This window comes from Colletes latitarsis, chromosome 6, assembly GCF_051014445.1.
Source record: "Colletes latitarsis isolate SP2378_abdomen chromosome 6, iyColLati1, whole genome shotgun sequence".
Lineage (NCBI taxonomy): Eukaryota > Metazoa > Arthropoda > Insecta > Hymenoptera > Colletidae > Colletes > Colletes latitarsis.
Window position 1 is genome coordinate 17,155,439 of NC_135139.1, and position 18,228 is coordinate 17,173,666.

An 18,228-nucleotide genomic window follows, 5' to 3' on the forward strand; every position below is an offset into this window, starting at 1 on the left:
TGATTACTGGAGAAGAGGCTACGTAGCTGGTGATGTTGACACTATGACGGATCCGTAGCGAAGGAGAGTCACTCTACATGAGGTTTGGGTTAGGCCAGCCGAACTCCACCACCAAACCACGCGTATTGGGCAAAGGTGACATATTACACGTTTGACGATAAAACGGATCTTTATCTTTTAATCATCGTGGAAATTTATTCAATTTAAAAACTTGAATTTTATTTGAACGAAAGACGAATGAAAATATCGATGTTCCCAATGCTTGATGAAATTATTTCTTAATTAACATCTTTCACAGTCATGAGGCGACTCGCCATCAAGTCTAATATACAGGATGTTCGGCCACCCCTGGGAAAAATTTTAATGGGAAATTCTAGAGGCCAAAATAAGACGAAAATCAAGAATACCAATTTGTTGATGGTGGCTTCGTTAAGAAGTTATTAACGTTTAAAGTTTCGTCAATACTGAATTTTTTTCTCGAAAGTAGGTAGGATTTCGGGGGTATGTCTATTCACCAAATATGATTGTAATTGATCCCCGCAACCGAAAATAATTTTTTTAGAATTAATTAAAAATTTTTTTTTTCGTCGAAAAATTTCACACCTTCTCGAATTTTTTTCTCCAAACTGGGTAGAATTTCCGGGGTATATCTATATATAAAACGATTTGAAATTGTTTAATTTAATTGTTAATAACTTTTTAACGAAGCCTCCATCAACAAATTGATATTCTTGATTTTCGTCTTATATTGGTCTCTAGAATCTCCCATTAAAATTTTTCCCAGGGGTGGCCGAACACCCTGTATTAAAATCATAATAGATTCCTAAAATAAATCTATTCCTTTTGTACAAACAAATTTAAACGAAATTAAATAGTATATGTTTGAAAAATGATTTGAGATAAAATCGTGTGTCAAGAGGTTACTATATTAATTTTTAAAATTATTGTATCACACTATTGTACAGAATATAATCCGGTTGAGATCTAAATTGGAAACATCATCGACACGACGTGCACGACGTTATGATTTATGTAATTTTATTTGGTCGGAAAGGTGTAACAAGAAAATCTTTTGCTTCCATTATGTTTCGCCTCGCGACTCGATACGATTATGTCAAAATATTTGTTCACAAATGCCGGGAACGTGTTCACGGAACGTCCCGTCGCGAGCAAAAGGACCGACGAGCGTTTCAACGAGGAGAAGTCTTGTTCCCAGCGCGCGCGCCATCGAGTCTGGTTGTCAACTTTCCACCGCGATAAAATCTCATAATCAACATCGGCGAGTGACTTCCCTTCGGGAGCGTCGTACATCATGCGCCGGTATTCATAATAACCACCGCGGTCCAGCTAAGTATACAGTGTATCTCGAGTATGGAGAGCAGGTCAAGTGCGTTTCTCGGTGCTCGTCAAAGTGCAACGATCGCGCGGATAACATTGGCAACCTTTCGTAGAACTTCACATCTTTAGGCGACAATCGAGTGCTAGAAATTGAGAAGAAAGAGAAAATGGGGCCTAGATACCTCTATCGAGACTATGATTATCAGACCGAGCTTTTGGATTTCATTTGGTGGCAGTAAATTGCCTATTTAGTGTCTCGACATGCTCAAACAGAGAGATATATCGATAATTCTGTATGATTTAGTAAAATCTATTTCAATATTTCGTGGATGCGTAAGAATAAAAAATATACAAATTGCAATTTTGGTTAAACTTGATACTAATTAGCTTTTGTAAATTCATAGGAATGCAAAGTCTGACAATTGTAATTTTGCTCAAATACAATGGAAACAATATTTAATTACTTCGAAAGGTTCATCATCAAGCACATTTTCCAGAATGTAAACACACATTGTCAGCTCTCGAACATCTATGTAAATGTCTATGACGACGAGGAACATCGATTGTAAAAAATAACGTGAAAAATTACCCGTGTCTTTATGCTTGGTTAAAGCAGTCGTTGCGAAGAAAACATTTACCGCCGTTGCAAATAGAAAGAAAAATTTCGCGAATGTTTGCATCGTCACCGAAATAATTCCCGTCGCAGGATCCCAGAAACCAAAGGAACTTCGTCCGCGATTTATGCCCCGTGTAGGGTTCCCGAGGGCCCCGAAATCAACACCGGGGATGGGCCCATAGGGCGTCGAAACGCAGATGATTATCCGACCGTACCTTTTCGTGCGAGCGAGAATTTATTATCCGCGACGATTCTCGCGTGCCTCGTCTGGCAGCGGGCATGCATATTCATACACGAAACGAAGGTGCATCGGAGCTTCTAATTGAAGAAGAGTGTGTCGATGCGTTTTGTGTCACGGGACCTTTGGCCCTTCGACCAGGCGAACAGCACGCGATTCGACCGGTGTGTAACTGTGCATTCGGATTTTATTTTATTTCTTTAGTTCCGATTCAACGCGAGCCTGACCGTAGTTTCGCGTGTCGCAGATTTGGGTCGCGCGATGATGGGATTTCGGTTGGATTTATCGACCAACGAGCATAATTGGCTGCGATTTAGGTTGCAGTTTAGTACGTGGACGATGTCCTGGCATTTTAACTTCTGCAAAGATTGTGTATTCTTTTGGAAGTATAAACAAAATTGGAAGCAAGGGTGTTACTGAGCTTAGAAATATATTATTGACGCATAATTGATTAAAATTTGGTAGCAAAATTATCAAGGGTTGTTGAGTTAGCAAGTACATACAGTTCCTTTTTTGAGTCACGTGTAAAAGTGTTGCAAAATGTCAAATTTTTTTATTCCACCTTTCATTTCAGTTTTTATCGCTGCAACCAGTAAGCATAATTTCACGAGTTTATCTGTCGACTCTATTGCTCGAGTTTGCTCGGGCACATAAGTGGTTAACCGGTTCATAAATTACACCGAACGAGCGCCTCTTACGAAGAATCGCGTGTAATCATATAAGGAAACTATAGTGTTCGTAATTTCTCGTCGCGGCGTAAAAACCGAAATGCAGAATTGTACCTATACGACAATGAATTTTACAGCCAACAAATTTAGAGAACGAACGAAACACCGTAACAGTACTTGAAAGATCGAGAAAAATCGGAGCAACAATTTTCTGGTCGTTCGAAGTGTCCATAAATCGTTCGCAACGAGAGCTTCACGACCACGATAAATCGCAAGCAATCACACGGAGAAACTGCAATATTCATAATCCATAACTGCAGGAAAACTCAGGTTATAATTATAACTTTCCATTTTACAATTTTATTTCCCCTACATTGTTTTCAGTTTTAATTCAAAGCGTAGTATCGTAATTTTGGTCTGAAACTACGACAAACTTCATACATAAATCTTTTGCAACCTACAAAATTCGAAACACGTTATAGGAATACCGAATCACCAATTTCTTTTTCGTTAAATCTCTAGTAACAAATCGCAAGTAGAAACTACGATCATTAATCCTTCGTTAACAAATCTCAAACAGAGAAAATTGTAATCTATAAAATTCGAGGCACGGACGAGCGCAACGAAAACGAAAAACGCGATCACCAATTCCTCTTTCACCGAATCCATAAATCGCTCGTAACGAGTGCTTCTCGGGTCCGATGAATCACGTAGAATGTCCTCGTTTGCAAACACAATAGTTAACCAGCCTTGCATTCATTCCGTATGAAACGCGATCGTTCGGAATGGATGTGCAGACACGGCTCGCGTGGTGGTTTCTTCGTCCATCAACGAATCTCCGGGAGGAAGGCGAGGAAAAGGAACGCTCTGGGAACGAGTGCGTATAATCAGCGTGTAACTATTGCAACGCCGGAGGACGCGCAAACGTGCAGGGCGGAAGCAGAGGGATCCGGACGCGATGAGCTGGCAGCGACAACCGAAGAGCCAGGTTAGGCGCATCCTCTTGTGTACTCGCGCTGGCACGGTGCTATTAGAATCGCATTAGACGAACCGGCAGAGTCGGAAGGCGTCGCTGGCAATGAATCACGGCCGCGACCTCACGGGTTAACGGCCGAAACAATTTCTTAATTGTTTCACCGGTCGCGGTGCGTCAGCACGCTCCGACAATAAATCCTCCTGTCCTGCTTTTTGACCCTAATCCCACCGGGATGCGATTCGAGGTCACCGAGTTTCGATTACTTCTAGGGCAAGTATGCTTATTATTAGTCGTAGAGATTATTTACCTATTAAATTATTTATTTTATTTCTCAATTTCTTTCTTTTCTTGCTCCTTGAGAGGCTTTCATTTTGTTCTCTCCGTCTTCATCCTTGTTAACGTGTCAAGTATCGTTGTGTATTACTAGTTTATATATTACTTGTTCTAAACTCTCTTGATTTTATTGTTGCTGTTTTAATTGCTACACCACCTACCAAGAGGGTTTACGATTCTTTTTTTGCTTTATAATTATTATTATTATGTGCAGCTACTCCCACTCGAATTCATCTTGCTTGAAAGAAACTTGCTTTTTATTCAATTCTTTCTATTTATTTTTACCAAATGTTGTTTGTTTATTACACAACTGTGTTATTTTCTATTTACGAAGTGGTATTATTTTTAATTTTGTTTTTTATGATATTAACATGTAAGTAATATCTAATTACAAAGCTAATACAGAGGCATAATAATATTAAACAGTATACAAATCAAGAATACGTGTTTTTTTACCGAGCGGTCACCCATCCCAAAGTACAGCTGCACTTCGGTGATCACACGAAAGCCAATGTCTCCAACCTGCCATGACTCTTGACAAGTTTTATTTCTACTTTAAACCCTTAAATATCTCAATGTATGAAAAAATGGACTCAATCCATAAGAAAAAAGCTTTTTTCATTTACAGTGAATCACCATTATAGTGTATGAATAGAAGTAAGAGTAACTCTAGATACTTTAATAATACTGAACAAAAATTATATATCCCTAGTTATACTCAGAGTATATGTCCAACCACTTCGATTTTCGTAATCTGCCTAAAGTTTAGTATTCATTTGCATATCACTACTAATCCTCAAAAAATAGTTAATCGCAGAAAAATGTGTTCTTTCATTTTACAACCATCGTTTCTACAGAATGAATTGCCAAAAGTTTACCAGAAACGTATGCAAATATCTATTATTGATTTTAAGATCCCTGGGAAGAATAATTGTTCCCTATCGCAGATATTGTTTATACGATCGTTTCGAGGTAGCGTTCCGTTTCGCGAGCGAGGCGATTTCTTAATTGTCTCGCTGGGGCACGTTGCGCCAGCACGTTTCGCTAATAAATCGCGCGATGCAGCTTTTAATGAATGCACAGCGGCTTGGTCGCGAGAAAAGAACGCCATCTGGCAATGCCGGTTGGGCGCGCATGTGGCTGGATTATCGATAATTATCGATGAATTTACGGCCGACCGGCCGTCCGACGGACACAAAGTTTGTGATCGGTCGCGAAGATCGATCATTGGGAATATTAATTTTCTCCGGCGAACGTTTAATTGGGTTCGCCGTGTAATTGCAACGCGTGTGTGTCTCGAGCCTCTTATTCGGTCGATGTTGATGAATTTCTGGGAGAGCGGTAGCAAATCATGGACGCATTCGGACTATCGTTTCGGGTTCTTTCAATTATTTGCAAATGATAAATTCGAAATGCCGCTCGGTGTAAAACAATTATCGAGAACCGAGGCCTCTCGAAACGTTTCGTTCGACGTTCAAATTAATTTGTGTCTTTCGGAGATAGCGACAAATTTTCTGAACTCGTTCATATATCAGAACTGGTTATCGTTGTTACGTGAACAGATGTATCTTTTTATTTCTTATATTCGTATATCGGTTAGTGATTTGAATGAATTTGATACGTTACAATAATTGTGTTTAGTAGAAAGTTGTAATAATAATATGTGTTAGAAGAAAATATTCGTGCCAAGTAATTTTATAAATATTATAAATTTAATTACCAGAAGAATTTAAGACAATTTTGTCACTATTAAATTCTTGTAAATCTTGATTGAACACAGTCTTGTGTAGTAAAGATTTTACCCGACCGCAGAAAGGGTGGAATGTATAATAACTGATTTCAGTATGTGCAAGAGGAAGATGTTCGTCCGTTTGTATTCCGTTTTCTGTCATTCAAAGAAGCCGTAGTCTCGCGATTGGCTTATCGTTCGTGCACCTACATTGTTCATGCTTCGCTGCGCGCGTTAAATCTGTTCTCTGTTATCCTATAAAAGTGTATCGATTTCTTTCAAACAATCAAGTTTCTCTAAAAACCACCACATTCAAATTCTGCTAAGAAAAAGGACAATATTATAGCACTTGGAACAACAAAATCTGTCATAAATCTATGCATGCACTCTTAGCAAACTTAGTTCTACTCCAAAGTGAAATGATACGACTTTAGTCAGACACGCTGTGGCTTCAGTGTCGCGCAGTGAAAGAAACTGTTCTCGGAATTAGACAGACGCAAATTTATTAGAAAAATCTGATCCATAGGTGAGTGTTCGTAAGCTGTTTATTTGAATAAAAATTTTATTTAAATTTTATGTATCCAATCTTCAACCTCAATTTTGTTGCTTCAGTTTTTTCTATATATGTTATTCAGTGTTTGAAAAATAACTTTTCTCTTCTCCTTGGCTCCTTAATTTCCTTTCATTTTCTCCATTTTTACATTATAGATCAATGTTATATTTTATACAATTAAATACCAAGACATTGAGTAAAGAGAAGTTAACAAATGTTCATATTGGACTGCAATTTTGAGAGTATATTTTATTAACATTAATTTAACAACGATCGTGAACTCGAAACGATTTTCAGATACCATTCACATAAAAATTTAACAATAATTTACACTGGAGTATAAAAATAATTCTTCGACTCTAAAATTTTAAGGTGATTGATTATTCAGTACATATTGTAGTCACCATTTTAAAAAAATTACAAAGTTTTGCTGCACGCTATTCAATTAGAAAGACCAATATCTCTATCAATCCTTGAAATTTTGATCAATTGCTACAGCAATGTACTTTTGAGACCGATTTTAATAATAGTGAAAATTGAGGCACATTTATGAGATCCAAGTATAATGTTCCCGGGGTCTAGCATAAATCAAGCGGCGGTGCTTATGTGGATGTTCATTACCTTCTTTCCGGTAGCGAGCATCTCGCGCGATTATCTTGTCGATTAATCTCGAGCCGGTCACAACAGCGACTTCTTCCTGCGGACGAGGCCGTCTTTCGCCATTTCTTCCCTGGGGACGTTCGCTATTCCCAAGATACACCGTTCGACCGACTTTACGCAACCAGATAAAGTCTCTTTTGAAGAACGGTGTCCAGAGATCGCGATCGAGAGGAATCTCTTCGTTCGTAACGCTCCCCAATATCTAGATACTTGGCAACGATATCGTTCGCGATCAGACAACAGTTAGATTTACGATACTCGTTACGAAAGTGATAAAATACACGGTGATTCTCGAATTTACCAGACCTAACGACGAGAGAAGTACTTTCAATTCTCCGATCTGAATATCAAATTTTGCACAAAAATAATTATAGATAAAGAGAAACAGCTTCTGAAATATCTTAATAGCAAAATAAAGTGCTTCAAGTGATAACTCGAGGCTAGATCATTGCAATAAGGTTGCATTTATTAAAATTCTACTTTGCATTTATAGTGCTCACAAAGTGAGTTCACATAACTTTCTTCTATACTTAATTGGAATCTAGATTTAAGTCTTCCTCATCATACAAGTAGCCCTAAGAACATCATTATAAATAAATGTATTTCATTTGCAACCTATTTGTTGCATTCTGTATTCAGCTGGAATCAAAACATCGTCAAACGTTATATTTTTCCTGTAATATTGTGGATATAATGAGAAGCCATTACGCAGATTACAGTTTATTTTATACAAGTTTTCCATAAAACTTACAATCTAGATTTGAGGCCTATCATCCAAGTATCTTCATTAACATCGTCAGGAATTATTAAGTATAAAATAAAAAATAAATAATTCCTGATGATGTTACTGGAGCTACTTGGATGATAAGCCTCAAATCCAGATAGCAAATTTTATAGAAAACTTGTATAAAATAAACTGGAATCTGGGTAGTGGCTTCTCATTATATCCACAATAATAGGAAAAATAAAACGTTCGACGATGTTTTGATTCGAGCTAAACACAGAAGTATGCTACAAAGAGGTTACAAACAAAATTCACAAAAACAATTAGTCCAAATAACAACACTGAACTCCACAACGAGCCCTCGTTAAGACTCTGCTTTGCATTTATAGTGCTCACAAACTGAATCTCCTGTTTTCATCTCACTATGCCTAATACCAATCTAGTTAACGCTTCCTTATCGAGTGCCTCCGGTAACATCGTCGAAAAGACAAGTCGGCCTAAATAAAATAAATCCATATAATGGCTTCACGTTACAATATCACAGAAAAAACGTAACGTTTGACGATGTTTTGATTCGAGCTATGGTCCGTTCGGTGGCCCCAGGCTACGCTGCAAAGAGGTAGAAAGAAAATTGATAAAAACTCGATTAGTTTGGTACGGCTACCCAGTTCCCAACGAATGCAATTTCCGAATAGGAACGCGAAGAGCTTTCCCTCGATAAAAGAAAGCGCTGTCTCGCAGCGGTAACCCGAGGCGAGACCTAACCCAGACCTGAGGGCATCCGCGCGCGTTCCGGGAGATCGTGGCTCATTTGCCTTATCGCCGGCGCGTAATTCCATCTCGAAAGTCATTCTTCAGGCGTCTAAAGTTATACATTATTAGGTATGTTAATGATTTCCTGTTCCGCGGCTGCCTCGTCGCGGCCACGTTCGTTGCCACCTGCGACTGCCTCGAGACCGTTTGCCGACTTAATCGTCGTGCATGGAGGCAGCGTCGGGCTATCCGGGCCAGCGAGAGGGCGTAATGCCGAGAATAATTGCCCGTGGATCGCGAGTTAAGAGGTAACAAACGATCGGCCGGGATTAACGAGAGACGAATAAGCTGGCAACGGCAATTGAATGCACACGCTCGCCCAGGAGTCCGTGGCCCGAGGCGATGATAAATCTGAGAAACATCGACCGCCGTCGCCGTCTCGCATCCTCTGCTCTTCCCTTTATCGTACGCCATTCCTATCGCTCCTTAGGAGATAACTGATTAATCGTCGCGTTGATATCATCCACCCAGGAAGTACGAACGTCCAGCGAAAAGTCACCGACGTCCTAACGAGCGCACGTGGTCGATGTTCGAACGAATGATTAGCGCTCGCGTAACTGCGACCCACCGAAACGAAAACTCGATCTCCCTGGGCACGATCTTTCCGTGGATTTAGACAATTCTAACATTTCTTGACGATTTTTTGTTTTACGTCGTCCATATTTGGATGGCAGAACTTTCCACTTTGAAATCGAAAGAATTAATTCTCAAGGTGAAATGTTGAAGGAAATTTTGAGTAGGATTCATGAATGTTAGTGTGGTTAATATTTACGTAGTTTACAATTCTTCAAAATCAAAGTTTTACCATACACAGAATCATAAATATATCAACACTAGGTGACAGGACTTTCCAATTTGAAATCGAAACAATTAATTCGCAAACAAAAATGTTAAAGGAAATTTTGGATAGAAATCATGAATGCTAGTATGGTTAATATTTATGTAGTTTATAATTCTCCAAAATCAAAGTTTTATACAGTATCATGAATATACCAACATTCAGTGACAGGAACATTCCACTTTGAAATCAACACAATTAATTCTCAAGGAAATAAATTCGATCAGAACCCATATTAGTATGGAACAAACTAACGGAACTGCTTTTGAATATTAATTTTATAGCACTATCTAGGAATAGAAAGTACTATTATGGCTCAATTTATTTCCAAAAGATCAAATTCCTTACACTTCAAGAAATGAGACAGGACTTTCCATTTTGAAACTAATCCTCAAGGAAATAAATTTGATCACGATCCACATTAATACGGTTAATTTTAATTTACACGGTTTACGAATGTCCAAAATCAAAGTTTTATACTATCTTTGGAACCTTTGCCCATTTGTTAATTCCCTCCGGTTTGGTTCGAGTCCTCGCGATTCAATTACACGCTCGAGAGCTGTACGAACTGGTCGTTGCGTCACAATTAAAAATAATTCTCGTTCCTCGCGAGGATTTCGGTGGCTGCCATTCTCCGGGCGCGTCGAGGACGTCGAGGCTTTATCTCGGCGAGAAACGGGTCCGTCGTGGCTCGCGAGATCTTCATATCCGAACAAGCCTCGCAACGGTCACGATATTCCAGGGAAGATAAGGCCGGGAAGGTCTCGTTCATTTTACCGAGTAATTAGCGGAGGTTGTACGCTCTCGTCAGAGGAGTGGCGCTAGTCATTTGTTGCTGGCTGGGAGCGCGGCCACTCGCGCCGGTCACGGTCCCGCGGAGCGAGTACGCTGAAATATCGCTACCGCGACACCGAAAACACGCTGTCACTGTCCTGTTAATTTAAACCTGACCCCGGAACGTCGCCGAAAACGAGCAAAAAGGGCGGTCGCGAAATAATGACTCGCTCCGGCGTCCGGTAAAACGATGTTGCGTCGAAATTTTTTAAATCCCGCTCGCGTTAAAAACGATGAAAAATTGTGATTGTCGCGATTCCCGATTACACGCTTGCCCGTCGCGATACAAAGTGCGTCGTTGAGTTTTTTTCATTTACATCACAGGACGATTAATGCGGAATCCCCGCGAGCTTCGCCATCGCGATTCGAGTGATTCACTGAAGTGGATTTCCAAACGTTTTATCGCGCGGAATATTTGTGGTAAAAGTCTTAAAATTGCCAGATTTACGGGAGAACGAATCGTGAGATCGATAATGCGTTTGGGAGATTTCGATGTTTTAAAGTGACTACATTTACGAGGAAACGTACTGTGAATTATGTTGCAAACGGTTTGGGGGCACAGCGCAGGTTCGTTTTCGGAGACTTCGATGCGTGGCAGTAGAGACTCCAATGCGTGGTGAAGTATGTATTCGATGAGAACGAGTTCTTTCAGTTGGTTTTGTTGCGTTTGAACGCGCGTAAAAATGTACTGTACTTTTATTATATCGTAACAATGTTTAAGGATACGTAGAAAAATATATTAAAAGATATCAGATTTTTTATTTCACTTCATTTTGTGGTGAAATATTCGATGAGAACGAGCAAGAAAATTGACAAACTTTCTTATAACGACCACGTTAATATAATTAATTTAATCATAATATATTATGGCTGCAACTCGATGTATTTACTGATCGTAGAATAGATTGTTCAGAAAATTGGTTCGAACAAATATTTATCTCAACACGACACGATTATAAAGGATGAGTTGAAAATATTAACAGAATCGAAAATCTATAATAAATTTAATTCTGTCTTAATATCACCCGAATATCATTGATCATATCAAATTAAAAATCTCTTCCTACGTCGCCGTATAAGTACCGCGTGAAAAGAACTAAACCATGAGAAGAACGGAGGTTGTTCTCGATTTGAAAACGCTTTTCTCCAAAGCCTGGAACGTCCTCCAAGAGTTCCGGACGTCGACGAAGGATGTTCAAGAGGAAACGACTTCGTGGAGGCAGGCGAGAAAGGGTCTCCAGCGCGAGATAGTTAACGTGTTAATCCACGGGCAGTTACTCTTCGCATTAGATCCCGCGCGACGCGGTAAGCAGCTTAAATTGTCAAGCCGCTCGAGGCACTCCCAACTTCACGGAATATCTTGCTACGCGGTTAGAAGACTAGCTTTTAGAAAAACCACCGGGATCCGTCTCGAGTGCGTCGTAACGAGACCCGCGCGTAGCTACCCTCCGCGAGGAATTCATTAATGCGTTTAGCGTAGAGCGTCCTCGAATGAATCACTGACTGTGAATGGGACTCTAAGGTCGCAGCGAATATTCGCGAAAACAGCTTCGCGCGAAATTCACGGACGGATTGAATTCTCAACGGGGGAAAATATTAATATTAATAAACGAAGGACCGTGAATCGACGCTTGGACCTCTTCGGGAATTTTTAACGTGTAAGTATGTGCAATATTGTAAAAATTCATATTCAAGTTAGTATATGTATCTTAAATTTGACTGTCACCAATCAAAACAGCATGAAATTTCCTATAAATTCATAATATTCAAGTTTTTATAAAAGTTCTGCAAGGGAGTGAAACATGCGTATAAAAAGTTAATATTTATACAGTTTACAATTTCCCAAAATTAAAGTTTATATTAAAATCTACTCCTATATAACGTGACTGTTAAGAGACTAGAAGTTTGTGTTCCATGATGGGAAATGGGCGAAATAATATGCTCCTATGCAACTCAGTTCGTAGATGCCAACAAGTGATCCGTGCACAGTGGACGATCAAAATCTCAAAGCCTCGATCGAACACAGTTCTTCGTTTCGCTATCGGAATCAAAGGAGCGTAAATCGTCCGTCAAGTGGTTTAATCGGTGCTTTCTCGCCGAATAACTAAATAACTCAACCGGAGGCGGGAAAGCAACGGCGAGAAAGAGAAATACAGACCGCGGGAAAAGCGCAATAATTAACGAGCCGCTTCAAACATCGTACCGCTTAATTATTATCGACTCGTTCGTATCGATTGACTTTCCACGCGCAAATTAATGCGGCGTACGCGCCCGATACCGTGCGTCCGATCGATTTCCGTTCGGCAAAAGCGCACGCAAAACGCTCGAGTAACGTCCTTTAACGCGGCTAAACAGCTGCCACCGGTGGTTCGATAGAACGTTAACGGCCGTCGCGGTAGCCGTAATTAATTGCACTCGTTCCGGCGGTAGCAGGTACGCAGTTACGTTTTCACGCAGAACTTGTTTGGCGGGATCCGCCGCTCGCCTGCGCGCGTTTTAATAACAACAACGGACGCGCGCGTTCGTGCCTGTAATTAAGAGAGCAATATAATTCGCTGGTAATTGAGCCCGAGGAGGATTTTTCCCCGATAAAACGGCCGGTTAGGACAATTTGTAAACGCGCGGTTAACATTCGGACGTATATGCGCGTCGTGCTCGAGCCAATAACAGCGCGTCTATGGGCTGTCGCGGAATCGTTCAGCTACTACGAAACGCGTTAACGTCGGGAGAAATCGATCCCTTCGCGATTCGCGGAATCGTTTCGCGGATAAAAGTAATTAATTATCGTGCGTACGCTTCCGGTACGCTCGCATCTAAATTTCGTTCCCTACTGCTCGTTACGGGACGGAAATTACATCTCGTCGATGTATTTTATCGATTCCTACGACATTTTAGTCTTAATTATTTAATTTCTCTCGACTTTGGTCTCCGGTTACGCGAAGTTGGTATTTACTATCAATTACGGGAAACGGTAATCCATTTCACATTGTAATTAAGGTACTGCCGAGGTCTCGTTCGAGCTCTATGTTTTTCTAGATAATTGTTTTCTTGATTTATGCGAAATATTTAGCATATCGATAACCGGTTCCGAGTACTTAAAAATATGGCGAAGGGGGAAGATGGTACTCGCGATTAGTATTGAAATTACAGTCGTTGAAAAATTTTTGAGGCATGCAAAATATATTAAACTGTCTTTAAATTCACTTGACAAGATATTACTTGAACAAATTGTTCAGTAAAATTCGTCATAAAATATTTTCCTATATTTCCAATAATTTGCGATATATTCGAGGAAATATGTTTTACTACCACTACTTTGAGGGATCAATTTCACCCATTTATCATGGACGATAATTTTTAGTCACTCTGGCAGTATGCAAAATCTCCAAATCTGATATGTTCCCTTTCAAGTTACGAATTTTAGTCAATTTGAGAATGTCATATGAGTGATTGAAAACTGTCAATAAATAACAATTTTCTTCTTCCCTGCATTTCGTATATTATTTTATTTAAGTTAAAGCAGGATTGCTAATTGTCTTTGCTCATCGGTTTTCCAGTTATTCCCGAACGAAACTGCCACCCTTATTTTTGCGCCACCCTTTCTCTCATGCACGTCGAATGGTTCGTTTCCCTTTGTCGGCCGACGACGTAAAGTACCCTATTAAATCTCGAGAAAACCCTCGCGTATAAAGTAACCCTTGTAACGAGTCGGACAGGTGGCAATTGCTTTTTCCGAACCGAACCACTAACGTCTTCAGTTAGGATTTCACGGTGTACACTTCTTGCTGACGAATCTAACAGCAATGCCAGGGCAAAACGCAAACTCATCACCTTCCCTTCTCACGCTATCCTTTCACCAACGTCAATGCAGCATCCTCTATTACTCGAAGAGATTCTACTCACAAAACAATAACTAACAGCGATAAACACGTACCTTGTTGGTATCGTCGATTACATCGTCCATACATTGCTGTTTTTACCGCAATTAATTTGACAGTCTCGACAAATTCTATATGCTCTGTCTGACTTTATGTGGACATACGGCTTTTGATAAAAAGAACAGAGCAAAATTCTACTATAAATAGAAGTTTAAATTATGAGATATTTCACTAGGCAGACATATTGATAAATGTAATATGTTTTGTTTGACTTTATGTGGACATGTCAACGTGGGTTTTGATAAAAAATATGTGCAATCAATGTTCATAAATCGAGTGTTAAAACACAGCAAGCTTCTACTGTAAATAGAAATTTAAATTGTATGTAGAATGAGATATTTTACGAGGCAGACATATTGACTTTAATATGTTTTGTTTACTTTATCCTTCTACCCATGTCAACGTAGATTTTAATAACAAATATGTGCAATGAATGTCTGTAAATTTACCGATAAAACAGAGGAAAATTCTACTCTAAATAGAAATTTAAATTACAGAAGATATTTCACGAGATAGAAATTTCATTGTGTGGTCGAGTGAACGTCACGACTAAAACGCTGCACGTAATTTTAATTGGTAATCAATTACCCGAATAAAGTTTCGACCGATAATAAATGGAGCAGACGATATCGCGTCGATCCTCCGGGGGCAAGCGTGGACCGATCGGAAACAGAAAGAAAACATCGTTCACGATCGATCGTCGGTCGACCGCCGATTTGTAAACGTCGCCTCGGAGCAACCGACTCATATCGTTGAAATGTTAATCGCGGAAACTGGTCGCAGAAGCGAGAACAGACAGATCCCGACGCGGCTCCATCACGCGTGACCGACCATTGCAGAAGGCAGTAGAGTATCTGGAATGGATAATTCCAATTAAGAAGAGCGAGAGTCTGCGAAGCGGAGAGATCGCAGGGAGCATTCGCGGCGAGCGTTAATATCGGTTACGCGATTACCGATTATATATCGACTGTTTCACCGATACCGTTCGACCGTCAGCACTTTCCTATCTCGTCTTAATTACGGGCTCGAAAGGCGTGGCCTCGACTTTGTTACTGATTAGTAATAATGTCGTGCAACCGTGGCCACTCGTGGGAGTTCCATTCACTGCCACGATATCGATTATTAATTTCAGTTTTTCGGAATTTCTGGACTTTATTTTGGTACGCTTCAGGCCTGAGGAGTTAATTGAATACAAATATGGGGCAACATTCAAATGATAGGCAAAAAGTTAAGTACCTGTGTATCGTTTAGTGTAAATAAAAATTTCAATCGCCTCGATAGAGTTCGTAATAACGTAATTCACGTATGTAACTGTGAATATGGCAGAAATGACAGGGACCAAAATAGATACTTATGGAGTAAAATCTATGCATAATAGTATTATTTTCAAGACTCAGGATCGAGGCAACATTTATGATAATCTTCTAGTGGAAGATTTGTGGTTCGTAGTGCAAAGGGTTAAAGAAATAACTGCAGAGTCTATTAACGTATCAAATAAAATTACAAAAAATTTCAATAAAGATCTATCGATCCTCCTCAACGCCAGGAAATGAGCAAACCACGTTAAAAGTAAAAAAATAACAGCAGAAGAATTTCCCAACGCGTCAAATAAAATACCAAAAAATTTCAATAGTATTAGGATGTACAGGGACATTTTCTAGCGTGGCTGTTAGGAGATCTATCGATCCTCCTTAACACCAGGAAACGAACGGAACACGTTACAAGATCGGCGAACGGTCCGCTAGAAAAGCATTAGCGAAATGTCCCGTACGAAATCCCGACGCCCGTACCCTTTTCCCCTACGAGCGATCCTGTTATATCTGGCATCGATAGACAGTTATCGGCGATCACGTCGATTATCGCCGGGCCATGGGAAAACGTGATTTATTAAGCGGGGCTTCGTGGCCCGGCCGCTCACTGACCTGCCTCGTTATCCTTATCGACGAAAGAATATCGTCGGAGGGACTTCCTGCTCCGCGATGTCACGTCCCTAATAAGATTGCGTGCTGGCGCGATCCCGTCTCGGACGACGAGCGCGTTTACGCGCGCATTTTTCTCCTCTCCCTCCTCCCCCACCGACCGTAAACCCAACGCATCCCCACCAAACTCGCGCGAACGTGCGCGTATTTTTCCGTCCTGGTCGTGGTCGTCCCTTTCTTTACGTGGGAAACATGAGTAAACGATGGGGACACGTGCGTCGCATATGTACGATCCACGATGTGTTTGCGCGCGATACTCGACCCTTCGACCCCGTCTCAGCGCTTGACAGCGGTTCCTCCGGGGTCGCGGAGACTTCCGGCCCGGTGGTTCCACGAGTTTTACTTGGAAAATCGAGCTGAAGCTTCTAATTTTACTGGGAAAGTGATTTGATGTTAGTTAGAGGGGGATGAATAATCGGGTCGAATTGGATTTCAGGAAAATTTCAAGGTTCAAGGTTCAAGTTTCAGAGTTATGGATGGTTTAAATACTTTGAGCAAAGGGGAACCTTAACCCCTTGACGTACGATTTAATTAGAAATCATTTTTCACACGTATAGTATTTAATTTTGTTTAAATTTATTTTTACAAGGAATGACCACAAAAAAGAATGGATTTGTAAAAATGTGTTGATTTTAATATATAAGATTTGATGACAAGTGAATTGCCTTATTGTGAAACTTGACATTAAGAACTTGTTAAGAGAGAGAAGTGAACAATAATAGATACACTTTTTAAAGCTGCAAATGAGAAACATTACAATAATCCAAAAATTTAACACGTACAATATTCGAGCAATATTCGTACGGTTAAAAATTCGAGTAATGTTTAAAGTATCGAAATGCTGGGTAATTATTGAAAATAAAGTGCTTCTCGATTTCAACGACCTCGAAATGCCGATGCAAGGTAATTATTTTGTTCGATAACGAAAATTAAATTCGCAAGAAAGTGAAAACTCCTTTTTCGGTAGCAACAGCAATTACTGCGAGCGAATATTTATTCGACGATATTTCCCCGCAAGGATCTCACTTTAACTTGAAAATAATACACTGCACGTGCTCCGTGAATTTGTTATAACGTTTTGAAGAAGGCCTTCGACGTCGACGAATAAATTCACGTTCGCGGTAATTGCTTCTATCATCAAAAATGGAATTGTTACTTATTTCTGCTTCTTTTTTTGTGACTTTCACATTGAAACATATTTCACTGAGCTGTGAGGTGAAAATGTACTAATGAGACGTTTATTATTACAATAGTTTAGAAACTCTCTTCTTTACCCTATACAAAAAGTTGATCTTGACAAATTATTTCAAGGTGGTCCAATCCCACCAACTACCAAAGAAGGAGTTACAACCCTACTTTAAGGATGTATTCTAGTCTAGGAGCTTCAACAAATCAATTTTTTTTATTTCATTTTCTGAAAGAACATGTCTTTAGAATAGTATTTTTACCAACAGTTGCAGCTCTACTAAAATAGCTGTATCGTCGACAATTTTAAATATATTTTCATGAAAAAAATAATGTATACTCCTTAAATATAAGTCAGAACAATGTCATAAATTCCAATGCAATAATATCTTATGGTTCTTCAAGAAAAAATTCCAAATGACACCTAAAAAATTGACTTCTAAAGTACCCCCTTAAGCGCGTTGGAAAATGTTTACCAAGAGATTCCTTCGTGGTCTGATCGCAATATCTTTCATCCCTCGAGAGTTTCGGCGCCATCCACGCCCGGTGAACCGGCGATAACCCTTGGAGAGACACGGTGGAACACGCGTCGGGCGCCAAGTAAGATTTTTCCAGACCCGAGGGAACCGTAGCACGGACAAGCGAGGGACGACTCCGGCTGCTTAGCATAACGGAGCAGCGACGCAGCGCTGAGTACCTGGCACACCCACCTCGATCCTGGGTGGCAGGTCGTTGGTAATAACCCCATAGGTAGACCACCACGAAAGCGCAATCTGCGCTTAATGGCGGCAGCCGCCGTGAGATAT

The 18,228-nt window shown here is 40.1% G+C and overlaps 2 protein-coding genes across 6 annotated transcripts in view; one reads left to right on the forward strand and one right to left on the reverse strand.

Moving 5' to 3' along the window:
- Positions 1 to 18,228, reverse strand: part of LOC143342924 (uncharacterized) — a 432,164-nt gene that overhangs the window by 230,418 nt on the left and 183,518 nt on the right. The window lies entirely within an intron of this gene.
- Positions 8,379 to 18,228, forward strand: part of LOC143342928 (uncharacterized) — a 454,297-nt gene continuing 444,447 nt past the window's right edge. Inside the window, exon 1 of the transcript XR_013079877.1 lies at positions 8,379 to 8,391. The gene's annotated coding sequence lies outside the window, so the exon portion shown is untranslated. The remainder of the gene's footprint in view (positions 8,392 to 18,228) is intronic.